Here is a 27,759-nt window from a genome sequence, read left to right as displayed (position 1 = left end):
TCTACTGAGCCACCTACTTGTCCCTTTGTTTTATTTATTGAAAGCTTTCAGAAATTCTTTACTTTTTCTTCTTCATGCCTTGTTCTACAATCTCATTGTTTCATTTTCCCCAGATTCTGAAAAAAAACAAAACAAAACAGGCATTGCCATTTGAAGGTGCGCAAAGACCATGAGATGCTTCTCATTTTCAGTAATAACATGAGTTTTTTCTTTCTTGTAAACATTTCTGATGGGTATAACTGGTGCTGAAAGCTAGGTTGGCAACTTGAATTCTTCAGGAGAACTATTTCCCTTCTTAGGAGTCAATGGTTTCCTTGGGAAGAGGATTAATTTGGAACGATATTCTTTCAATGACTGAATATTTCTCTGTAGAGTTTCTTTGGAAGTATTTCAGTGGCAAAGGTCCACAAAGATCCTAATAGTACATGCCACTTTTTTATAGATATCAGTCACTAGAAGCTCTTCCAAGCTGAATCCTCTACTAGCAGGCACTTGGTGTGGAATCCCAGTAGCGTACCTCACTACTGGCCAGATAGGACCAGATGCAGGGAGAGAAGCAATTCAACAGGCTTTTGCTTGATGGGCCTTTTGTCTTTGGATCTTTCCAACTAGCTTGTTAAACCATGAGACAACTTGTCTTTGCCAGTCAGAATTGTGCCATTTCAATGTGGTGCTATGGCTGCTTGGAGCCCTCCTCACAGGCACTGCATTTGGGGGCCTGATTTCTTTTTAAGATAACTTGCTTGTTCTAGGAAGGGATGAATTTGGAATGTTCTTTGTACTATAGGAACTTACTGGAAAAAATTTTTCTGGACAAAATTCTAGTTGCAGGGGCAACCCTAATACTACAAAAGGCAGCCCTACTCCTTGCCAAACAAACCTCTTTACACATACAAGGGATCCCATTCTATCTCCTTTCCTCCAGCAGATTTTTCTTTCGATGATACCTATTCTTTCTCACCCATTGTCAAACTACCTTTGTCTGCTGGTTGCTTTCCTACTGCCAACAAGCATTGTCTTGTCTTCCCCATCCTCAAAAAACTTTCAGTCTTTCCATTACCACTATCATATCTCTTCTTTCTTTCATGGTTAAACTTCTTGAGAAGAACATCCACAATGAGTTCTTCCTCTTTCTCTCTCTTTCTTCTTTTTAAAAATCCCTCATCTTCAGTCTTAAAATCAATACTGTGTATAATGTTTCAAGGCAGAAGAGCAGTAGGGGCTGGGTAATGGGGGTTAAATGTCTTACCCAGGGTCTCATAGCTGGGGAGTGTCTGAGGGCAGAGTTGAGCCCAGGACCTCCTGTATCTAGCCTGGCTCTCAATCCACTGAATCACCCAGCTGCCCCCAAACCCCCTTTCTGTTCTTAACTCTATATAATGGCTTTCAACTCCATCATTCAACCAAAATTGTTTTCAACAAACTGATGAATTGTTTCTTAATTGACAAATCTAATGGCTTTTTCTTAATCCTCATCCTTTTTGACTTCTCTGCAGCCTTAGACACTGTTGATCACCCTCTTCTTTTTTTTTTTTTAAACCCTTTCCTTCTGTCTTAGAATTAATACTGGGTATTGATTCTAAGGCAGAAGAGTGGTAAGAGATAAACAACGGGGGTTAAGTGACTTGCTCAGGGTCACACAGCTAGGAAGTATCTGAGGTCAAATTTGAACCCAGTACCTCTCATCTCTCATCTCTGGGCTTGACTCTCAATCAATCCACTGAGCCATCCAGCTGCCCCTGATCACCCTCTTCTTGATACTATCCTCTCTCTTTTGTGACACTCCTATCTTATGGTTCTTGTCAGATCTGATAGCTCCTTCTTAGTTGCCTTTGCTGGATTTTCTTCTAGGGCACACCCCTTTAAATTGAATGATTCCCCAGAGTTCTGTTCTACTTTTTCTTCTCTTTTCCTCTTACATTAATTCACTTGTTGATCTTATAAGCTCTCATGGATTTTCATTTCTATGTTGATGATTCTCAAATCTATCTACAAGCCCTGACCTCTCTGTTGACTTCCTGTATTAGATGTCCAACTCCAAAGTTTCCATCATTTCCATGCAAACAAACACTATCTACCTTGGTGAGAATCAGACCAGAGTTTAAATGCTGAGAAATTTCAAATATAGTCCTACTTACCTTCTCCTGTTTTTGTTCATGTGTCATGGAATAATTTTCTCATGTTTCTACAAATTACTCATATTTATTATTTCTTATTGTATAATATTTTATTATATGCATATACCACAGTTTATTTATTTCTTAGTAGTTAATGTGCATTTACTTTGTTTCTAGTTCTTTACTACTACAAAAAAAGTGCTATTAGGAACATTTTGTTATATATTAAACCTTCTTTCTTGTTTTTGAAGTTCTACTTTGCCTCAATTCTTCATTTGCTTAATAATTATCCCACTTAGTTAAAAGTTTGAAAGGTATCTCCTTTTGTTCTTTAATAAAAAAATGTCATTTATCCACTTAGAAATTATTATGGAATGTGGTATGAGAAATTGATTGAAACCAAATTTTAGTCAAACTTCTTTTCTGTCTTTCTAAATTGTTCTTGTGAGATAACTAATACTTTCCTAGGTATTTTATATTACTGAGTTAATCAGACATGGCTATTATTTCCAACTCTTGGTTCTAGCTTATCTGTTCTATTTTACTGATTTAAGATTTTATTTATTTTTGTTATTTAGTACCAAATAGTTATTAACCAACCCCCCCCCCCTTTACCTTTTGTCTTAGAATTGATACTAAGTATTGGTTCCGAGGTAGAAGAGCAATAAGAGCTAGGCAAGGGGGGTTAAGTGACTTACCTTGGATCTCACAGCTAACAAGTCAGGACAGATTTGAACTTAGGACATCCTGTCTCCAGGCCTGGTTCTGTATCCACTGAATCAGCTAGCTGCCTCTCTTCATAAATTTCTCAAGTTTTGATTCTAGAACATCAATAGAATTAATAATGTCTTGATTTGTAGTATTTACCAATTTATAAGTATAAATATTCACACAGAAAATGTAAGTTTCCCATTATGAGCCATAACTGACTTATTTGTTGACTGGAAGTGAATACCTGACACATAACTCACCTATATAACCAGACAGGTCATAGGACTCCATCTACATCTACCCCTATCTTGACCACCAAGCCAGAGCAGTAATTGTTGTATCCTGGCAGTGGCATGTACAATTCTTTCATCAATCTTTATCTTCCATTTCTTAATAAGGTGAAAAATCAAGCCAACATAATCATTGGTCTTTTCAAGGATGTGACAATCTTCTGCCCTAGGGCTCTACAAGAAATCCAAGTCATGAAGGTGAAGCCAATCAAAGAACATAGCATCTATCTACTACATGGTCTGTTAATGGGAACCAGTCTCGGGTTCATAGTCTCTCCAAGGTGCATCCTTTTCACCTTATCAAGATTCTCTTGGAAACCATCTTCCCAGTGTTTTCCACATGGAGAACATGCATCATGGAGAGGTTGATGGGACTGCCTAGGTCCTCTACCCTCACTACAATAATTTCCTTTATTTTTGGACACTACATTTAAGTGGCACTGTAGATAGAGCACTGACCAGGAAATCTAGAAAATCTCCGTTCAAATGTGGCCTTAGATGCTCACTAGCACTGTGGTCCTAGGCAAGTCAATTAATTTCTGTCTGTAAAGTGGGGAAAATAATAGCACCTACCTCCCAGGGTTGTGAGTATTAAATGAAATAAAATTGTTAGGTGGTTTGAAAGCCTTAAGTTGCTATATAAATACTAGGTGCTGTTATTATATTTGATTTATTAATATAGTCAATACCACCATAAAACTTTTGGCTGCCTAATCCTACTATTTACTCATATTGATCTTTAAAAAATCTTGGCCTGAATCTGAGGGGTTATGCAATTTGCTTATATATTTCAGATTGAGGACTTGAATCAAAGTTTTCTTGACATTGTGGATTGCTCTCTGTTCAAATATTCCACTGGTAAAATCTGCTGAGTACCAGGTATGGAGTCAGGAAGACTTCAGTTCAAATCTGGCTATAGTCACTTACTAGCTGTGTGATCCTGGGCAAGTCATTTAACCTGTTTGCCTCAATTTCTTCATCTGTAAAATGAGCCAGTGAAGGGAATGGCAAGCAATTCTAGTATCTTTGCCAAGAAAACCCCAAATGTGGTCACAAAGAGTTGGACATGAATGAACAACAACAAGATCTTCTAATCGCTTTCTAGTTAGTCATGTCCCTTTAACCACTTTATATTTGGAAAATTTATATGTTGAAATTAAGTGGAAGAATAACATTTATCTGTATTAAATTTTAGTTGATGGGATGACCTCCAAGAATTGATGCAGAGTGAGAGGAGCAGAACCAGGAGAACATTATATATAGAGACTGATGCACTATGGCACAATTGAATGTAATGGACTTCTCTATTAGCATCAATGCAATGATCCAGGACATTTCTGAGGGATTTACGAGAAAGAACACTATCCACATTCAGAGGAAGAACTGTGGGAGCAGAAACACAGAAGAAAAACAACTGCTTGATCACATGGGTCAATAGGGTATGACTGGGGATGTAGACTCTAAATGATCATCCTGGTACAAATATCAATAATATGGAAATGGGTCTTGATCAATGACACATGTAAAACCCAGTGGAATTGTGCATCAGCTATGGGAGGGGAATGGGAGGAGGTGAGGGAGGGAAAGAACATGAATCTTGTAACCATGGAAAAATATTCTAAATTAATTCATTTAATAAAAATTTCTAAATTTGAAAAAAATTTAGTTAATTGGAATTGGTGTAATATCCTAGCTAGATAATGTATATTTAAAGAATGCCCATCTGGTGGAGTCAGAGCATTGTGAATCAGTTTCTCTTTTGTTCACTTTTTTCTTGGGACAAAATAATGTAGCTCTCTAGCACCACCATGTGGACCTCAAAAATGGTATGGGCCCAGGAAGATCTCTGTGATTCATTTATGACAAACGAATTCTTTTTCATGACTGAATGTATCCTTCATGTCTATCTACCTTGTTTGTGTACCTTGAGGCATCTTGCCCTCTCTATTATTCTGAGAAATGGCAATATATTTTGCACTCTGACACATCTGGTCACATAGAAAACTCCACCCCAAAGGGAATGATAAATTTCTTTTGTACAAACCTTTGCTGTAATTTGGATGCGTCCCAATTATTTTGTTAATTACTGGGTAGATCCACCTAAGAAGAGGTTCCCAAACTTTATGTATGCTACCCCCTACATATGAAAAGCTTGCCCATTAATTAAAAAATTCCCCCCTAAAACTTTCACTTTCTGTTCTAAGACAGAACTATCAGTGAGAGGTAGATAAGGAAGGTTAAGTGAATTGCCCAGGGTCACATAGCTAGGAAGTATGCAAGTCTAGATTTGAACCTCAGTCCCTATTCATTATGCTTTCTAGCTATCCCTTCATTGCTTTTAACAAAATAATTCTCCTAACTCACATTGTAGTTAAAATTATTATTATTATTAAAAAAACCCTTACCTTCCGTCTTGGAATTAGTACTGTGTATTGGCTCCAAGGCAGAAGAGTAGTAAGGGCTAGGCAATGGGGGTCAAGTGACTTGCCCAGGGTCACACAGCTGGGTAGTGTCTGAGGCCAGATTTGAACTCAGGACCTCTCATCTCTAGGCCTGACTCTCAATCCACTGAGCCACCAAGCTGCCCCCTGTTAAAAATTATTATAAAGTTAAAAAATGATTATTGTATATTGCTTTGGAAATATACTATCTATACTATATTATTATATATTATATGATATATGATATATATTATATTCTATTATATAATTGCATGTTATGTTTAATTCTAGTTTTCCCTAGTGTCCTTCCCCTCTTTCTAGAGAACTATCCCACATAACAAAGAACATTTTTTAAAGACAAAAAAGAAAGAGGGAAAAATCAGTAACTAATCAATATATTGAAGTGTCAGAATATATGTGTTTAACAATGTTCCACACTTGTGAACTGAATTGATTACCATTTTTAATAACAATATGTAAACACATGTTAATATATCATAAAATATAAGGTATAGTTGATTTTTAGTTTTCATATTTATAATATGTAAAGAATAATAACAGAAATATTAATATGATGTTGAATTGCTTTTCATTAGCAATGTTTCTCAAAATATGGTGTCACTGATCAAATTGGTTCTCATAGTTCTTTTTCAAATATTAATTCGCAGTATTTTGCCTTGGGAAAATGGATAGGAGAAAACCTTATTTCACGAAAATAAAGTAAAATTTTTATCAGTTTGTCAAACCAAGCAACTTTTTATTCACTAATAGTCAAGACTTACTACATTTCTTCAGGTTAAAACATTCACTTCAATTAATTATTAAGAGAAAAATATATAGAATGAATGGATTTTTGACTCTTTTGTCTTTATAGTCACAGCATTTATTTACACAATGCCTGGCAAACAGTAAATACTTAATAAATGTTATTTAGTGCTGGAGTGTCCAAGTGAAGTAAGACTAAATGTATCTCATTTTCTTTATCTTTAAAATGAGGGAACTGGATTGGGACTGGGTAATGTTATAAATAAACTAGAAATAATAACAATAATACTATAGGATAGAAGAGACAGTATTAAAATAAAGTTCCTTCCACCTCTTAATTTATGATACTCTGATTCTATATTTATCTGTGGAAAATTGGTTTTTTACTATTCATATTTCAAAATATCCATTATAAAAATTGCTTCTTTAGATCAGTTAAGTGATTAACAAATTTTTCCTTATTTAAATTTTGTTTTAAATTTTGCTTGGAAGGTAGGTTTTTTTTTAAAATGAAGAAGTATATTAAATGTATTATTTTGTAGACTTTTCTAAAGTTTTATCTCCTGTCTCCCCAGATGTCATCACTTTATCTTCCTGGATCAGAGTAGGAATTTGCAGAATAGAGTACTGTTTTTTTAAAATCCACCAAATATTCAAATTGTGAAAAGTTGTATTATAAAATGACTGCTTTATCTTTCTTATTACAAATAAGAAAAATGTGAATTTCTTCTTTTAGTTCAAATACACTTTGAAGCAGTTTGGGGTGAGAAAATATAACTAGCAAATGATGAAATGACTGAGGAAAACAGTTTGATCTTCTGCATATTGATTTGTTAAGAACTGCATGCCAATTACCCAACACATACTCATATTTCCTCAGTTTAGGGCTAGACCCTGAATATGAGGGAAAACAGACTTTTATATAGTAAAGACAAATAAGACCATTAATTGAAGGGAAATAATACAACATTAGGTAATCTGATTTTAAAAATAAAAACCCTTCTCCAAGGGTTTAAACTTTAAATTTTAAAGGGTTTACTCAGCCTGAATTTCCATAATAGTTACATTTGGAAGTCAATTATATGCATATGTATATAGTTCTTATAGGGGAAAAAATATAATCCTGTGATTGTCTAAAATTTTACTATTCTATTTAATTAGAAAACTTTTACATTGCATTTTTGTCTTAATACTTTAATTTCTTTTTAGGAGAACATAATCCCTATGTAATATTTTGACTACAAATACAGATTAAATTATAAGATTTTTAATTCTTTCACTCTATTATAAGGAATCAGATGTGTTCCAGTATCAATCTATTAGTTAATTGCTTTGATGTTGTACTTAGAAAACTTCTACTGTTCATCTTCCTTGATTATAGAAATTTGCCATGAAAGAAAAAAGATGGACATAGTTAAAACAATGTCATATATTATAGTAGGGGAAAAACTCTCTTAGTTCTGTTTGATTTCAGGCATGAATCATATAGGACAGCCAATCATATAGTCACAGGGTATCAAAAACAAAGCTCAGGTTAACCAGGTGGGAAAACTCCCCATTTTGATGGGAAATAGCATATTGGTGAAATTATGTCAAGAGGATCCTACCTTGGGCCATGCCAAAGTTGCCCAGGCAAAGACCTGTTACCTGTGGAGACAGTGGAAATTGCTTTACTAACTTTTCATAATTCTTATTTTGGGAAGTTTTGAGAGTTTATGAGGTTTGTAGAAAAATGTCTACTCTATCTTGTCAAGCACATGATATGCCAAAGTTAGATGAGAGACTACAAATTAAAATATTGCTTATAGAACTATGCTTTGTTCTGAGGTTGATTGATTGAATTCTTGAGATGCAAGATCCAATATAGTCCTCCCATATTACGTCATTTTCATTAATTTGATGGAAAATTTATAGGAAGTTTTTGGTTTCTCAACTAATTAGTCACAAACACCACAACCACCGGCATTTATCATTCCAATTGCATTATGTGCAGCTGGAAATACTTGAACTGTTTTTCATCTGATTTGTCAAGTTGATAGAATTTCTAATGTTTTTCCTTTCAGATGAAGCTTTTACCCTCAGCAATTCTGTTAGCAACCTTATAGTATTTGAATGTAGCCCTAATCTGTAATCTTATTTTATATCAGAATGATTTATAGAGATGGAATTATATTCCCCAAATTCCTTGAAAACACTTACCAACCTCCAGATTCATGGTATCAGTAGTTAGTGGAATTATGCAGGGTCAGGTTCTAATGCAATATGTTTAATGCCACAGACATGTTTTCTAAAAAGGTTTGATTTGCCTTATTAAAGACATCTACTTATCTCTGGAAATGTTTCCTTATCTTGCCAATATATTTTGCATATGTACTTTCCAGATGGTCATTTACATTTACTAGGTTTTATGCTAAAAGATAAAGCATTGATACAAAGCAAATGCAAGTATTTCCTCTCCATCAACAACCTCAATCACATATTATGATGTAATTGATACTGAGACTTGTGAATCCCAATTATAAATTCAGTGGATTGTATTTTCTTTTTTGGGGGGATCTTTTTGGGAAGGATTTTGATCTTGTGTTTTTGAAGTTCATTGATGTAAAATTTATTTTCTGTGCTAATATTAGTTTCAGTTGTTCCCAATTGAATATACATCTATCCATTGGGAAGAGATTTTATTTCAAATTTGAAAATAGACAATAGAAAATTTAAGGCAATTAAATTTAATTGTTGAAAATACTAATTTATATTTTTTCTTGCACTATTTCAGTTTTTTAAAGCTATTTTTTTGGAAACCAGCTCATTATATCATACTTACCTAAATGAATGATTGCCTTAGGATGATTTGTCAGACTTCAATTCTTCTCCCCGCCCCATTCCATCCAGTGCTTGATTTCTTGATTTTTTTAATTTTTAAATTTTTCATGGTTCCATGATTCATATTTTCTCCCTCCCCTCATCTCTCCACACTCCCAGAGTTGACAAGCAATTTTACTGGTATATACACATATATGTTATCACTCAAACCTATTTCCATATTATTCATTTTTGTAAAAGAGCAATCCTTTAAAACAAAAACCCGAAATCACATATCAACAAATGATAAATTTATGTTTTCTTCTGGATTTCTACTCCTACAGTTCTTTCTCTAGCTGTGGATAGCATTCTTTCTCTTAAGTCCCATAGAATTGTTTTGGATCATTGCATTGCTATTAGTAGCAAAGTCAATTACATTTGATTATCCCACAATGTTACAGTCTCTATATAAAATGTTCTCCTGGTTCTGCTTATTTCACTGAGCATCATTTCATGTAGGTCTTTCCAGTTCTTGTGGAAATCCACCAATTCCTCATTCCTTACAGCATAATAGTATTTCATCAGCATCATATATCACAATTTGTTTAGCCATTCCCCAATCAAGGGACATCCCTCATTTTCCAATTTTTTTTTTTTTTTTTGCTACCACAAAGAGCATAGCTATAAATATTTTTGTACAAACTGGTCCTTGACCAGTTTGGGATATAAACCAGGTAGTGGTATTGCTGTATATATATCTTGGGAGATGGCTTCATTTGTTCCTGTGATTAAAAAATAAATGACCATTTGGAATCATCCTTCTGGCAATGGGCTTCTTTGAACAATTAATATGCGGTCCATTCCTATGAACATACTGGAACCCAACTTGATCGGGCCTGACAAAGATCTTCACTCCACTGTCATGGTCTTCAAGAACCCAGGATCATTTTCTCTACCATGGTATGGGGAAAAAAAGGTTTAAATAAGTCCAAGAAAACTTTGTGTCTTTCAGATTCTAGATGCTTTCAGAGAAAGTAAGAAAAGAGACCTGGTAATTTAGTTAAATACTGATTAAGTACCTAATGTGTGTGTAGAACACTGTGCTAGGTGTTGGATGAGATATAATGTTTATAATTATGATTGATCACATAAGACATGATGTTCACCCTCATGGTTCTTAATAGTCAAGTGGGCAGATATGATATATTCACAAATAACATTCTTATTCTCATTACCAATGACTTTTCAGAGTAAAAAAGAAATCTAAATAGTAAAGTCTAAAGATAGCAGCTCACAGTGAAGATAGTAACAGTAGCTCATGCTTTTGTAGTACTTCTATGGTTTGCAGAAGACTTTATAAATATTTCATCTGGGCTTCATGGAAATCATGTGAGGTAGGTCTTATCTCCATTTTTAAAAAGGATGGGGATATTGATGCTCAGGGGCAGCTATATTGCTGAAAAAGATGGAGCACTAGGTCTGAATTCAGGAAGACCTGGGTTCAAATCTAGCCTCAGATTCTTACCAGTTGTGTGATCTTGAGCAAGTCTAATAACCCTGTTAGCTTTAATTTCCTCTTCTCTAAAATGAGCTGGAGAAAGAATCAGCAAACTGCTCTAGTATCTTTGTCAAGAAAACCCAAAATGGGACCACAAAGAGGCAGAAACAATTGAAATGACTGAATAATAACTAACAATAAAATTGAGACTCAGAGATGTTAAGAGACTTGCCCAGTGTTACTCTGAGAATAAATATCTGAGTTAAGATACAAACTCAAGGCTTTGTGTCCAAAATGATAATTTACCACACTGTGAGGTTAGATTTCAGTAGTAAGAAATATAAAACCAATAAATAAAACATCACTAAAATGTTAACAGCTCTTATGAACATTTCTTGGTTTCCATTTAAGGGCTCTATGTGATAATCTCCTGACTATGAATCACATATGGTAATGAAATTAATATATCATGCTTTTAAGTGTGCTAGGTTTCTTTTAATTTTCTCTTCATCATCCTGTATCAGGTTCCATGTAATTATAGTCCAATATTCAATAGAAAAAATGTCAATTCTAGATTCATTGATATATTTAATAACTATTTTGCAATCTCAAAGCCTAGTCAAGGACCTTCTTTCTCTTCTTCCTCCCACTCCTAATATAGCCATTATTTATCTTTTTCTTCCAAGTTTGGACTATGACGATTTTCTTGACCTTTTTCATGAGTGAACTTTCCAAATGTCCACCAGGAGAAATTAACCCTTAGTTTCCTCTCCCACCAGACCTCCAATTTCTTACAGCTATCTTTGCTGAAATAACTAATGACTCGTTGGCTATTGGTAGAAGTTTTACACTCAAGTATGTTGATGTCAATTGCCTGGATTGTGCCCAGAATATCTACCCATTGATTCTCCTACTCCAATAGCTTCCAATTAGGGGATTTCTTGAATATAGTAGAAATGACACTCCAGATCCTGGAAGATATGGTTATTTCAATATTGTCTTCTCTGGCTTCCCTTCAGGTCCAATCTGGGAATCCAAATATCCTTCCTGTTGTACAGTTGTAGGATCCTAATAGCTCTTACAAGTCTAAGTCTAACCTCCTCATTGTTACACATTAGAAAAATGAGGCCCACAGATGTTCAAGAATTGCCCAAGGTCACATATGTAATAAGCATGAGAGATTTTGAAACTAGGTTCTCTGTATTCAGATTAAGAGAAGAACCTTACTGGCAGTATCACATTGTCTTCCTGATAACCTTCATCATTCCATCAACAATTTATTAATTGCCTACTTTGTTCCAGTTACTGTTCTAGGTGGTAAAGAAACAAATGCAATGAATGAAATGATCTATTTGCAGGAACTAAACACTCTAACTGACCAAGGACATATCCTCTGTTTGCCTTTCAAAGTCCTTCATATCCTGGCCTCCTTCCATTTCCCCCCCAGACTTTACAATTTACTCCCTCCCACACATGTTGTGATCCAGTGACACTGATCTTTTGCTATTCCTAGAAAAAGACATTTCATCTCCTGACTCTGGGAATTTTCACTGGCTGTCCCCTATCTCTAGAATTCTCTCCATCCTCATTTCCATCTCTTCCCTTCTCTGGCTTCCCCTTAGGCCTAACTAAAATCTTCCTTTTTTTTAGGAAGCCTTAATTCTAGTGACTTCCTTTTTGATTATCTCCAATTTGTCCTCTCTATATCTTGTTTGCACATAGTTGTTTGCATGTTGTTTCCCCCATTAGATTGTGAGCTTCTTGTAAGTAGGGACTATTTTTAAAAAATGACATCTTATTTCCCATCCTACAATCCTAATTACATATATAACTTCTTTTTTGAGTTACATATTACCTATATAACAAATTTTTTGAGTTCCAAATTTTCTCCCTCCCTCTCTCCCCTCCCTGAGAGGGTAAGCAATCTGATATAGATTTTACATGTAAAATCACATAAAACATTTTTATATATTAGTCATTTTGTGGAATGACCTACACAATTTCAATCCCCCCCCCCCCTAACGAAGAAAGAAAATGAAATATAGAATGCTTCAGTCTACATTTAAATTCAATAAATTCTTTTTTTGGAGGTGGATGGCATTTTTCATCATGAGTCCTTTGGATGGAGACTATTTGTTCCCCCTTTTTTGTATTCCAAGCACTTAGCCAAATATCTGGTGCATAGTAGTAGCACTAGGCTTAGAATCAGGAATACTCACCTTCCTGAGTTCAAATCTGGCCTCAGAAACTTACTAGATGTGTGATATTGGGAAAATCACTTAACCCAATTTGCCTCAGTTCCCTCATTTGTAAAATGAGCTGGAGAAGAAAATGGCAAGCTACTCCATTATCTCTGCTAAAAAAAACCCAAATGGAGTCATGAAGAGTGGGATGACTGAACAACAAGATAGCAACAACTGGTGCATAGTAGGTACTTAAATGCTTATGAATTGACCATTGTTTGTTATTAATGTTTTCAATTGTTTACAGGATAAGCTTACCTTCTTGTTAAGGTGTGTTTGGATATGTGGATGCCTTAGTCTATTGCATCCCTGTCTTAAAATAATGATTGACAATGATGATGAAAGCTGACATTGATATGGTGCTTTAATCTTTGGCATTTTGCCTGAATGATTATATTTGCTTTGTTTCTCTATGTGCTTTTATATGTTGGGGTTTGGAGAGAGAGTGGATGGGAGTAGGTAGGAATTAGGATTGTGTAGGTCATCTAAGTTAAAGATATGGAATGGAAATTCCAGAATGGAAGGAAAGAGTGCTGGATTGTCAGTCAGATCTTGTTTAAATGCCCCCTCTGCTATTGACTAACCATGGGACTGTGAACAAATCACCTAACAGCTCTTAGCCTCAGTTTCTTCACTTATAAAATGAAGAAAATATCATCTGTGGCACCTACCTCACATTTATTGTAAGAATCAAATGAGAAAAGTACTCTAAAGTACTTTAGAAACTTTAAAACAGGACACAATATCAGCCATTGTTATTTTATAATGATTTTCCCATTTTGGTTTAATGGCTAGATAGTCAGTAAAGAATAATGGGTCATGCTGTTGGGAAGAATTAAGTTCAAGGCCTGCCATTAACATACTGGCTATGTGATCTGGGCAAATCTCTTTTCTTTTCAGTGTTTAAGGCAACTTTCTAAAATTTTAAGTTGCAGATGATGTATTTTTAAAAATTTAAATTAATGAATGAATTTGTAACATCTAGGCAAATCCTTCCATCTCTTCCTGCCCTCTGTTAGGAAAGGCATTATTTGACAAGAAGATATAAGTGTCTGCAAAACTATGACTTGCTTATTTCTATTTATCAGTTCTTTCTTTGGAGGTGGACTTACACAAGTTATTCTTCAAACAATATTTCTGTTTCTGTATATGATATTCTCTTGGTTTTGCTCAATATCTTATACCAGTTACCAAGATAAGAACAAAATGGAGGTAGATGAGTTTTTGATCTGCACTGGGAGGGAGAGCTTCTATTCTGGGAGTTCCTTACTCCAGTGGTGTCAAATTCAAATAGAAATGAGGCCACTAAACTGTACATAAGGATTCTTGCTCACAGTGTATTGACTTAGAAACTCACATTAAAAAAACCTTATCTTGTCTTAGCAATAACTCTAAGGCAGGGCCTGGTGCTGAGAATTTTAGGTTTTCTTCACCCTGATTAAATCTTTAAAATCCTAACAAAACAGGAATGTCTACACCCCTACTTAAAGATTAAGTGTTGCGGAGGATTGCCTATGACCGACATGTGCTATCACGTGACAAATCAGAAACAACTGACAGACTCCCTGGGTTGTCCTAAGTCAAGCTTAAGCTACCATTGGTACATGTGAGATGCAGGAAGTGATGTAAAAAATTGTCTATATATTTTGTGTCACTTCCTCTTTCTGGGCTCTTTTTTGGCAGAGAGGTGACTCGTCGCAGCATGCTGGGTGTCTTGGCATCTTGATGTGGTGTAGCAATTGTCCTGGTTTGGCGGTGTGTGTCTTTGATGTGGTGACTGGGAGAAACTTAGTAGTGTGGTTCAGGTGAGGTGTCTTCCCTGAGCTCTCTCAGAGTTTAGCCAGATTCTTTTTATCCCTTTTTCCTTTCCTAAAAACACCATCCTCCTAGGAGGCCCCTCATCTTAGAGGAGGCCTTGTGGCTGGAAGGTTTCTGAAATCCCCTTGGCTCAGGCTAGGCCAGAGAAATCTTATAGCCCTTTCCCTTTCTCTTCTTCTTAATTCCTTCCCTCTATATTAATTAAACCACCATAAAATTCCCAAACTGATGAGAATTTTTATTGGGATTTGAATTAAATCCTTGGTGACCATAGTATAATATATTCAGTCAAAAACCCCTAAATTTACTCCTTATAGTACTCTATCCACTGTGCCACTTAGCTATCCCATAGAAAACCACATATTAATACTATTTAAGTTCCATTATGTTTTTATTTATTTTATTAATATTTTCCAAGTTATATTTTAATCTGGCTCTGGTGACTCTGGGGAGTGTTGTGAGCTGCATATAGTTTGTGGGCTGCTGTTGACATCTCTGCCTTACTTATACCAATGAAATTATGGGTCTTGGCTCCCTTGTTCCAACCTCTTCAATGCTAAGTATCACTCCAGTGAGAAATCAGTCACTTGGGAATATTTATCAGACACCCATTTTACCTGGAAGCTATTTGGGACTGATTTTGCCTTATTTTGTCATATTCTACTTTTTATTTTTATAGATCTCTGGGTTCTATAGGCCACTTTCTGATGATCTTCAAGTCTACAATATGAATTAGAGAGAGGGAGACAGAGTCAAGATGGCAGTGTAGAGGCAGCAAAAGCTCAGATCTCTGAAAACTCTACCTCACTGATTAAAAACCAAATACTCCTAAGGGACTGAAAACCAAATCTAATAACAGGACAGAGCTAAGGAACTCTTCTGCTGGACTCAACTTAAAAGATACGCCTCCCAAAACGTCTGAATTCAAGAACATTCAGGTTTAAGGGGAAGGAAGAAGGAAGGTCCCAAGACTCCTCCTCCACTTACAGTACTCAGCCTCCAGCAGTGGCTGGAATCTCTTGGCGGGCAAGGGCACTATTCTGGAGGGAGTACCTTGTGGGCAAAGCTGTGCCAGGCTCAGGACTTTGAATACAGGCAGCTGGGAGGCAGCTCGAGGAGAAACACAGAGGAGGCAGCCTAGTTGCAGCAGTGGAGACACTCTATGTTGCCCCCCATGCCCTTCCCAAGGTTTTGGCCTCAGGGCACATCCAGCTCTGCAAGTTCCTCTCCACTGGGCTTAATCTTATCAAGCCTTCAGAGGGTCAAGAAGCTCAAAGTCCAACACTTCTCCCCCACAAACTGCTCTGAGAGCTTTGCTGACTAAGCTTCAAGGGTGAAGGCTGACAGAAAAGCCCAAACCCACAAATCCAGCACAAAATGAGAGGAGTAAGAGTGCAGGCAACTACAGGGGGAAAAGAAGAGGGCAAATATGAGCAAACAACAGAAAAAGGAAAAAAGAAATTATAATCGACAGTTTCTATTCAGGCAATGAATAAAGAGCAAATGTAACAGAGGAAGGTCAAGGAACACGAAGCAAAAACACAGAAACTCCAGCGAATTGGACAGAACTTTGGAAGAACTCAAAATACAATTCAAAACATAATTAAGATAGGCTAAAGACAACTGAGAAAAGAACTTAAAAAGCAAGATAAGTCATCTGGAAACAGAGGCACTTGAACTAAAACTAGAAAATAGTGTCTTGAAAGCCAAAATTAATCAGCTTGAAAATGAGACAAAGGAGATGAAATATCAGAAGGAGAAGGATGATCAAAAAGCCAGGGATGAAATTCAGTCTTTAAAAACAAGAATACAATAATTAGAAGCAAGCGACTTCACAAGACAGCAGGAAACTATAAAACAAAATCAAAAGAATGAAAAAAATGGAGGAAAATATGAAATATCTTATTCACAAATCAGAAGATTTAGAAAATTGTTCCAGGAGAGACAACTTAAGAATCATTGGTCTACCGGAAGACCAAGACAAAAGAAAAAGCCTGGATATCATACTACAGGAAATTATTCAAGAAAACTTCCCCAACATTCTAGAACAAGAGGGAAAAGTGGAGATTGAAAGAATCCACAGATCACCCCCTGTACTTATTCCCCAACTGACAACACCCAGAAATGTTATAGCCAAATTCAAGAACTACCAGACCAAGGGAAAAATATAACAAGCTGCTAAGAAGAAATCATTCAGATACCAGGGAACTACAGTTAGGATAACACAGGATCTGGCTGCATCTACACTGAAGGACCAAAAGGAATGGAATATGATATTCTGGAAAGCAAGGAATTATGTCTACAACCCAGAATCAACTACCCAGCAAAACTGACTATATTCTTATAGGGGAAAGTATGGTCATTTAATAAAATAGAAGACTTTCAAGTATTCATAAAGAAAAGACCAGACCCGAACAGAAAATTTGATGCCCAAGGACGGAATTCAAGAGAATCATCAAAAGGTAATTAAGAAAGGGGGGGGGGGGGAAGCTGGGTGGCTCAGTGGATTGAGAGTCAGGCCTGGAGACAGGAAGTCCTAGGTTCAAATCTGGCCTCAGACACTTCCCAGCTGTGTGACCCTGGGCAAGTCACTTGACCCCCATTGCCTAGCCCTTACCACTCTTCTGCCTTGGAGTCAATACAGAGTATTGACTCCAAGACAGAAGGTAAGGGTTTAAAAAAAAAGAAAGAAAGAAAGAAAGGGGGAAAAACAAAAACAAAACAAAAAACAAACTTTTCTTAAGGGACCCAATAAGTTAAAATAATATGTATCTCCACAAGAAAAGAGGTCATTGGTAATTCTTAAAAATTGTTATTATCACCTGGGTCTCTAGAAGAATTATACTTAGAGAGAACAGTGACAAACTGTATAGGATGAAATGCCAAGACATAAATATGTATATAGATATGTGTATGCTTATATATATACACACACACACACACACACACACATATATGTGTGTGTGTGTGTGTGTATATGTACAACTAGAGTTTAAAAAATAGGCTAATATGAAGTGAAATGGGAAAAGAAATAAAATGGGGGTAAATTTATATGTCACAAAGAAGCACATGGCCAGAAGGGGGGAAGAACATCAATACACTGGAAGGTAAAGAGGTTGAAGATAGGAAATACTCAATTCTTATGCACATTGAAATTGACTCAAAGAGGGAAGAACAACTAAATACATTGGGGCAGAGAATTGATTTGCGCCCTATAGGGAAGTAGAAGGGTAACAAACAGACTGGTGGGGAGGGAAGCAATACAAGGGAGAGAGAAAGTGGGGGTGTAGTTGAAAAAGACTGTAAAGAAAATACGAGGGGAATAAGAAGGGAGGGGGGTAGAAAGGGAAGTAAAATAAGGGTGGGAATTAGGTTGACTAATTAAAAATAAAACACTGGTGTAGAAGGAAATAGTGAAAGAAGAAAGGACAGAACTAGGAGTGGAAATCAAAATGCTGGGAAATACATAACTGGTAATCATAACTCTGAATGTGAATGGAAAAAAACTCACCCATAAAATGCAAGCAAATAGCAGAGTGGATTAGAAACCAAAACCCTACCATATGCTGTCTACAAGAAACACACATGAGGAAGGTAGACACATAGGGTAAAAGTAAGTGGATGGAGCCAAATCTATTGGGCATCAACTGATAAAAAGAAGGCAGGAGTTGTAATCATGATATCTGACAAAGCCAAAGTAAAAATAGATCTAGTCAAAAGAGATAGGGAAGGTAATTACATCCTGATAAAAGGCAGTATAGACAAGAGGAAATATCCGTACTCAACATGTATGCACCAAATGGCATAGCATCCAAATTTCTAAAGGAGAAACTAATGGAACTCAAGGATGAAATAGATAGAAAAACTATACTAGTGGGAGACCCGAATCTTCCTCTATCAGAATTAATTAAATCAAACAGAAAAAATGAATTAGGGAGAGTAGTTATTAGTTCCACTGAAAATAGGATAAGAGCATATAGACTTATGTTTTATGACTGGCTTGCATTAAGTAGAAATTTAAATTTTTAGGAAGAATAGTTTAACATTATAGGATGCTAAGTGGTATAGTAGATAAGAATTCTGGACTTGGAGTCTGAGTTCAAATCTGCCTTAGTCACTTACTTTATTTTTCTCAATTCCTATTTCCTCATGTGGAAAAATGGAAATTATATAGCACATACTGTGTGAGATTTTGTGAAGATGAGAGATAATGTATGTAAAGTACTCTGCAAATTTAAAGCACTATATAAATACCAGCTGTAATTAACATTGGTAATAATAACAACTAACTTTATTTTTATTTTTACAGCATTCTAAGATTCTTTAAATATAAGCTTTAGTTTTCTTTTGTCTTATAAAGATTAAGTGACTTGTATGGAGTTGAATTACTCATAATAGAGTAAGGGGCTTGAATTCAGGTCATTCTGAATTTATAGCCAGCATTTCATTTATTATACCATAATTTATTTTGATGAGTTACTGTGAAAGATTATGGAATCTCCTTGACTCGGGGCAGCGGAAGTTCATAACAGGACTTTTTAATGGTCCTTTTAGTTCTAGAATTCTTTGCTTCTTGTGCTTTAACATAGTGCCTGGCATATAGTTGACAATAATTTATTTTTGATGGTTGGGAAATCTTTGAATGGCTATTATTAATTATTATTATTAAACATAAGAATAACTTTGACTTATGACCCTTCCCCCTAACTAAATTTTTTGCTTTTGAATCTATTGAGATCAGACCTACCTGGATTCAAGTATTTGAACCCAAGAATTAAACAGACAGCAAGAGGAAAGAAAGATCCAAAAGGATTAGATCTTTTTCTTTTGGTTACAAACATCAGTTAAGATTCTCTTCCTTTGATGAGTTCAATGAGGAAAATTAAAGTTGAATTATCATCATTTCTATATACAATCTTTCTTAATCCTTGGGTTTCTAAGATCAGTCAACTTCCAAGATACAATCATTTACTCCCTGGCTTCAAGACATTCCTTCCGGCTGGATTTTGTTAGAGGTAGGGTGGAAACTTGCTCCTTATTTATTTGGAAACAAGAGCTCTCTTAGGTAAGGGAAGTTGGCAAGCTTTAGTTATTGAATTTTGTAGCCATATGGATGGGGAAAGCTTGCCCTGCTGTCTGTTGTGAGATCAGCCTCTCATATGATGAAATAATAAGGAAGGGGTTAAGGTCTCTAAGCCTACCTCCTCTTTCCAAATATCCCCTAATGGGGATTGTAAGAGGAGGTCCCAAGGTTTTCCAAAATTGGAAAGAGGATACAGCTCCCATTTTAAGCAAGAGACAAGACTTGCTCCCTCCCTTTTTTGCTTAGGAGGCCAATGAGAGAGCCATTTTTGGTTATAATGTTATTCCTGGAGAAATGGCCTCATATTATTATTGGTTAAAATTCCCAAAGCTACATTTCTATCTGCCCTCATGCCCTGCATAGATATAGATATTATTGTTCAGTTGTATGTTACTCTTCTTGATCCTGTATGAGGTTTTCTTGGTAAAGACCATGGAGTGGTTTGCCATTTCCTCATCCAGTAGATTAAGGCAAATTGATGTTAAGTGACTTGCCCAGGGTCTTGCACAAGTAGTGAGTACCTGAGGTCAAATTTTTCATGACTCCAGGCACAGTTCTCTATCCACTGAGTAACCTAGCTACTTCTCAGCTTAGAATGGTTATTGAATAAATGGATGAATGGCAGTGAAACTTGAAATGAAGAATATCTCTTTGTTCCTACTTCACATATCTGTAGAATGTCTAGAATCATGCTTGCACTAATAGGTATTTAATGTTCGCTAAGTTGAATTGAATTGTCAGAGGCAGAAGGGACCTTAAAGGTCCAACATCCTAGCACCTTAATTCCTATTAGTAAGGAAGGTAACACAGTAAAGAGATAAAAAGTTCAAAATGGCTTGTGATGAATCTGACTAGAATAAAGAGTAAAACTAATTATTCACCAAATTCACTAAGGGTTTATTTTGTGCAAGACACAGTGTGCTAGGGTTTGAGAATTTAAAATCCAAAGCACAACAATTCCTGCCATAAAGAATCAGGGGAAAACAACTTGTAAATGGATAAGAACTGCATACAAATTAAATACAAAAAATGCAAAATAATTCCTGGGTGAAGGAAGCCACTGACAACTGTTGGGTGGATGATGAAAGGCTTTTTGTAGGAAGTGGCCCTTGAACTGGGTTTTAAAAGAATCTAGAAATTCTATCAGTTGGAGGAGAGCAGGAAGAGCATTCTAGGTATAAGGGACAGACTGTGTATAGGCATGGAGGTGGGAAATGAAATAACATGTACAGGGAATAATGAATAGCCCAGATTGTTGGGAAATAAAGTATGCATGGGGGACTATAATGTGAGTTTACCTGGAACAACTGATTGGGAGGTAGTGCTAAGATAGCAGAGTAGCAGAAATTATAGCCCAAAATTCTTTCATATACTGCTGAAGGCCATCATACCCCAACCAGTTGACAAGGTCACAGTCTGAGGAAATGCAGACCATAGAATGAGGCCCCTCCACTGATCCCCCTCTATGACTTCTCTCCCCAAATTTTCCCTACTAATGGACTTGTTATAATTATTATTCTCTCCCCAATACAGGAGAAATAATATGAGAGCAAATACTTATAGGATCTATCTATCTATCTATCTATCTATCTATCTATCTATCTATCTATCTATCTATCTATCTCCTACTTTAAGCCCCCTAGGTTATTACCCCCAAAAGATTGCAATTACAGAATCAAAGATTATTGCACATAACCTCTCCTTTCTGAAGCACAAGACATGCTTCAAGGCCTTACAATAAACACTGGCCAAAAGCTTGAGTACTATAATGAATCTTTCCCTACAGTTATTACACTTAAATGAATTTGTTGATGACCAGAAGTCAAGCAGCATTGCTAGGCACTTCAAAGTAACACAAGAAAAACAGAACTTGTAAATTGAGGAAAATCCCCAAATTGCTCTGCTTAAGTCCTCACACCTAGATAGGAAGATGCTTTGCTATTCATCTCCTAAGCAATTGTGATTGATTGTGAAAACTGAATATAAGCACAATGATCCTCTTAGCAGGTCAAGGGGTACTAACCTACAAATGGCTTTATTCACATTAATCATATCTATCACAGAGTATTATAGAAACCTAGTAAATGATCACAGAATTCTTTGTTGTAGTAACATCACAAGAGTATTGTTAAGGTGATTTGATAATCACCTTAATATAAGGTGATATCCAATCAAATTGTAGAATGTCACATACATAGAAGATTGATTGTGTGTCAAAGAAGCATGTATCAAAAAAACCTATATAATAAATGAACCATGGTACTATGGCAGAGCACTGTGTGTGATGCCTGCATACTTGGGTTGAATGCATGGTGTGTCTCATCTCCTTATTCTGACTGTGATGTCACATCTGGGCAGAGAGACCTTGAATCCTGAAAGAGTCTGTTGGATGGACCTCTATAATATACCTTCTCCACAATGATCTAGAAAATTCACTAGTCCAAGTCTTTATTGGGAAATCTAAGAAAAGAAAAGAACACACATACATCTTTTTTTCAAACCCAGATTGACATAGGGAGGTAAGGCAGAAAGCTTATCTTCAACAGGAGTGGGAATGGGGTATACCATGAAAAGCATTCTTGTACACAGGAAATGAACAAAGACAAAGACTGCACCAGGGCAAGAAGAAAGCATAGATCCATGTAAGAGAGTTCTGACCTGGTGCAAGAAGCAACAACTAATGCCAAGTGAAAGTTCTGCAATTTACTATCTAATTTTGAATCATAGATCCAGGCAGATTGAGGAGGGGACTTGCATTTAGGGTAATGTTACAGAGTAAAAGGTGGTGGTGCCTAGGCTGAATTGATAGATGAACAAATTAAAGGCAAACACTGATTTTAGAATCGAGTAGGGTCTAACTGGCTCAAATCCTGTGCTATTCCAATCTGCCATCCACATAGCTACAGTTATATTTGAAATAAGTTAAACTGAAAGACAAGATTCTGAGCATGATTAATTTATTAGTTAGACAAGCAGAAACCAATAAATTGGGTCAATGGCCTCTCTCAGTGACCAAAGACTCCAAGGTAGGGTTCATGAGCCTTATTATAGTTTTGGGGAGTAGAGAGTTAGTCTATGTTACAGGGTAGAGAGAATAATGGGGGGGTTATAAAAATTTGTTGGTTACAAAAATATCAGGCTAGTACACATGTGGAATTACTAACCACTTCTCTCTGCCATTGAGGATTGATTTATAGGATTCATCTGAAAAATGAGGACAATATTAGTGGACCAGGGATAGCAGACTCCTTGGCTCCTGGGAGAGTTTGTTAGGAAGATAAGAACCTCCTTAACTGTAGGAGGACAAGCAAGGATGGACAATATACCTCTTAGATCTAGCTTCAAGACTCAAAGATAATAATAGATGTCTATGTATTTTAATTCCTGAGATCAATTCAAGGACATAGATGTGTGGCTTGAACAATTATACAAAACAGAGTATACAGAAATAGAGTACACAAAATAGAGAATACAGAATAGGATCCATTACAGAATAGAATAAAATATAAGATTATACAGAATCATTTAAATTTCTTTACTACCAAAGTGAATTTCTAAAAATATCAGTCTAATCAGGTCATTCCCCTACTCAGTAAATTCCACTGGTCTCTAGAATAAAATACAAACACTTTTGACATTGAAAGTCATTCATAATCTGGTTACTTTCTACCTTTTCAGTTCTATTATACATTCTTCTTATCATTTTTATAAACCCTTGCCTTAGAATCAAAACTGTGTATTGTTTCCAAAGCAGAAGGCTAGGCAATGGAGGTTAAACAACTTCTGGGTCACACAGCTGGGAAGTGTGTGGGATTAGATTTGAACCCAGGACTTCTCATTATTAGGCCTGGATCTCAATGCACTGAAAAACTTAACTGCATCCTACAATGGTCTCTTTGGGGGTATAAACCCAGCAGCGGTATGGCTAGATCAAAGGGCAGACACTCATTTAGTGCCCTCTAGGCATAGTTCCAAATTTAGGCTATATTTCTTGATATTCTGCAATCTGACTCTGCCTCACTTCCTTTCCCATTCAACCCTTGAACAGTCCTTTAATCTTGAGTCTTCTGCCCCATATTGATGCTCAAGCCTTGCCACACTCCAATATTGAACTGCTGTCAGGATCAGTCTCCCCCATTGCTACTTATGTATTATGGAATTGGACTGGAGGAAGCCATAAAACTGGGCAAAGTGAGGTCTCTGCAAATTTATGCTATTTAATCATAACAAATACTCACTGAAGCAATTTAATTCTTTTAACTCTGATTCTCTCCTGCACTCTGCATAGAAGCTGTTCTAAATTTTCTTTTTTCCCCTTGAACTTCCTGCAATTCTAATCTCCCCACCAGCTTATCTCACACTTTCTTTTTTTAATTTTTTAAAAAATTTAGAATATTTTTCATGATTCCATGATTCATGATTTTTCCCACTCCTCTTCCCTCCCTGCCTCCTGGAGCTGAAAAACTGTTCCACTGGGTTATACATGTATTATTGCTCAAAACCCATTTCCATGTTATTCATATTCACAATAGTGATCTTTTAACATATTTTGTATTGCCCTCCATCATGTTATCACCTTTAAATCCTGCTCTATTCCATTTTTCTCTGTTCTCCCTCTGCCAGTATTTTGCTTGAGCTCAGATCCTCCTGAAACTAAGGTTGCATCTCTAATCTACCCTTCACCATACCTCTATCCCTGCAACTTAGATACCTCCCCTGCAACTTAGAGTCTTGGAGAGTTTCCTACAGTAGTAAGAAGTGAAATGACTTTTTATCTATCTATGTATCTATGTATCTATGTATCTATGTATCTATGTATCTATGTATCTATGTATCTATCTATCTATCTATCTATCTATCTATCTATCTATCTATCTATCTATCTATCTATCTTTATCTATCATCTATCTCTCTGTCTTTCTATCATATATATGGCACACATATCATATATAAAGGGCATATATATGGGCTGTTCAGGGAGGGGTAGTATCTCTGGTATGGAGGGCTTGTCGTGCCCTCTTAGGGCAGCTCTCCAGCCTCTGACCCCCACCTGACCCCCAGCTCTCACTTGTGGCTCCCAGTAGCTGCTAGCATGCAGCAGCAGCCACACCCCGGGCAACGGCTTCAACAGGCCGCCTAAACCTTGTGAGGGTAGCCATCGGGTCATCGACCCCTGGTGAACCAGGGCTTTGCTCACCCAGGATGTGAAGACTGCTTCGGCCATACAGACAGAAGAAACCAATAAGAAGGTTCGACGGCTGAGATGGCGACGCAGCAAGGCACTGTGGAGTGCTTAGGGCGTGTTGGAGCACAAAAGACAACACGGCCATCCAATGCAGCTGAGGAAGTCTCCAGGTGTAATGACCTTTCGTGCCACTGGACCCAGGCTTCCAAAGACGAGAGAGTGGGACTGTCTCTGTGCATCGACTTTTCCACTTAAATCTCCTTCACGCACAAGTGTCTTTGTGCACACTCATCTATACACCATAGATGAAAACGCACAAAGACAATCATCATCCTCGGTTACTGAGAGACTACTACTATATATATAACATTATTAAAAATAGAAAATATAGGGAACTTATTTTATAAAGGAAAACCACAGGAAAAGACTTCAGAATTCTGATTAATGGTGATTAATTGCAATCCAACCTCTATCTGAGAAACAAATTTATTCTACATCTTCCAATCTTTACTTAAATTTGGAAACCCCATTAATCTGAACAAATAAGGTTTATTGTAGCATTCTTTTTTATTTAAAACTTTTATCTTCTGTCTTGGATTGGATCCTAAGCATTTGTTCCAAGGCAGAAGAGTAGTAAAGGCTAGGCAATGGGGGTAAGTGACTTAACTCTGGATCACACAGCTAGGCAGTATCTGAGTGCAGATTTGAACCCAAAATCTCCTGTCTCCAGGCCTGGCTCTCTCTTCACTGAGTCACCTAGCTGTCTCTTGTACCATTCTTTTTTTTAAAAATATACATCAAGTAACTTATTATTCTTAATTCTGTACTATATATAATCATCATATCTTGTTGCCTTGTACATGTCTATTTGCACAGCCAAATCAATATCATATGTATCATTTTGTGAACTCTTCCCCCCCCCTCTTGTTTACACTTGGTTTATTCTTTGATTTAATTGATTAACTTAGTGCAGAGTCCAGGTAATCTTCACTCATACATAAATAAGGAAACTGAGTCCAGTCTTTCTTTTTATACCCAAAGAACATATAGTGGCACTCAAGCCTAGAGTCTAGGTCTTTTGGCTCTCATTCAGTACTCTGCATAGTATACAATTAGGTTAGGCCACCCAGCAAAAATCTTTCCTGGGCCAAGAAAAGATGGATAGATGCTAATGTTGATAATATTGATGATGTTGATGATGATGATTTTGATGATGATGATGTTGATGATGGTGATGATGTTGTTGTTGGTGATGATAATGATGTTGATGCTGCTGCTGCTGGTGTTTGAATTTGGAGTTGGAGATTTTCTTTCCATTTGAACCTTTCTAACCCTTCCCACTGTAATGATTAAAATTTTCTTGGAGACTGTATCCAACTTCTTTCACCCTTCCATTGTATTGGTCTTCTTCCCCACTGCCCCCATGTACTTCTTTATGAAATATAAAATTACCCCATTTTATTTCTTTTCCAACTTCTCTTAGTATTATCTTCTTTTTTGCCCCTAGTTTATATTATATATGTATTTTGACATTTCATCCAATGCAGTTTGTCACGGTTCCCTCTAAGTATACTTCTTCAAGCTATCCTGATGACAATAACAATTTTTAAGAGTTATCAATATCATATTTTCTTATAGGAATATAAATCACTTGAACTTATTGGGACCCTTAAAAAAGTTTTTTCCCACTTTCTTAATTATATGTTGGTGATTCTCTTGAGTTGTGTTTGGGCATCATATTTTCTGTTTAAGTCAGGTCTTTTCTTTATGAATGCTTAGAAGTCTTCTATTTTATTAAATGACCATACTTTCTCCTGCAAGAATATAGTTAATTTTGCTTGGTAGTTGAGTCTTGGTTGCAGACACAGTTTCCTTGCTTTCTGGAATATCATATTCCATGCCTTCTGGTCCTTCAGTGTGGATGCAGCCAGGTACTGTGTTATCCTAACTATGGTTCTATGATAACCCTGGTCTTGCCCAGGGTTTTACAAATAGTGTCTGAGATCAGATTTGAATTTGTGTCTTCCTATCTTCAGGTTTAGTGGTCTATCCATTGTGCCACCTGCCTGTCTTATAATTTGACTTCCAGACGTCCCTCTTTCCCAAATAACAACTATTGAAACTAGTTTCTCAACATTACCAATGATCTCGTTTGCTAAATCCAAGAGTGTTTTCTTGGTCTTCATTCTCCTTGTACTTTGCCACATTCGCATTGTTGGCCATCTTTTTCTTCCTTGATGATCTAACTGTAACATTATTCTCTGGAGTCTCTTCTCTTTCCTATTTGACTTCTCCTTTTTGATCTCTTTTGCTGATTCATAATCTTCTTCCCAATCTCAAAGTATGGGAGTCCCTGATGGATCTGTCCTTGGTCATCTTTTTTCCTTTATTCTTTGGTGATCTTATTTCCTTCCATGGGTTCAATGATCACCTCCATGCCAATAATTCCCAGTTCTATATACCTAGCCCTACTAGTTAGCCCTAAACTCTATTTAGCTCCAAATTTTCATTGTCTGCTGAAAATCTCCATTTGGATATTTTATTAGCACCTGAATTTCAACAGGTCTACAATTGTATGTATTATTATTATGGGATTGTTTAAGGGAAAGAGACAAGAGGGAAACATCTAAATATTTTAAGTTTATTGATGGGAAATGGGAGAGGAAGGAGGTAACAAAGGAGAAGGAAAAGTTCTTTATCTTATCCCCAAACTAATTTTCTTAATACTATCCTATAGGCTAACTTATTTAGACTAAATAAGTTAAGTTCTCCCCATACAGAACCTCACAAACTGAGTCCAGTAAATGAG

At 36.3% G+C, this 27,759-nt stretch overlaps 1 pseudogene; it reads right to left on the bottom strand.

Annotated features, from left to right (window-relative positions):
* Positions 1 to 84: 84 nt before the first annotated feature.
* On the bottom strand, positions 85 to 27,173 carry LOC107648913 (60S ribosomal protein L13-like; annotated as a pseudogene).
* Positions 27,174 to 27,759: the final 586 nt, after the last annotated feature.

This window comes from Monodelphis domestica, chromosome 2 (assembly GCF_027887165.1).
Source record: "Monodelphis domestica isolate mMonDom1 chromosome 2, mMonDom1.pri, whole genome shotgun sequence".
NCBI lineage: Eukaryota > Metazoa > Chordata > Mammalia > Didelphimorphia > Didelphidae > Monodelphis > Monodelphis domestica.
The sequence above is the reverse complement of the archived record's forward strand: the minus strand, read 5'-3'. Positions and strand labels throughout refer to the sequence as shown.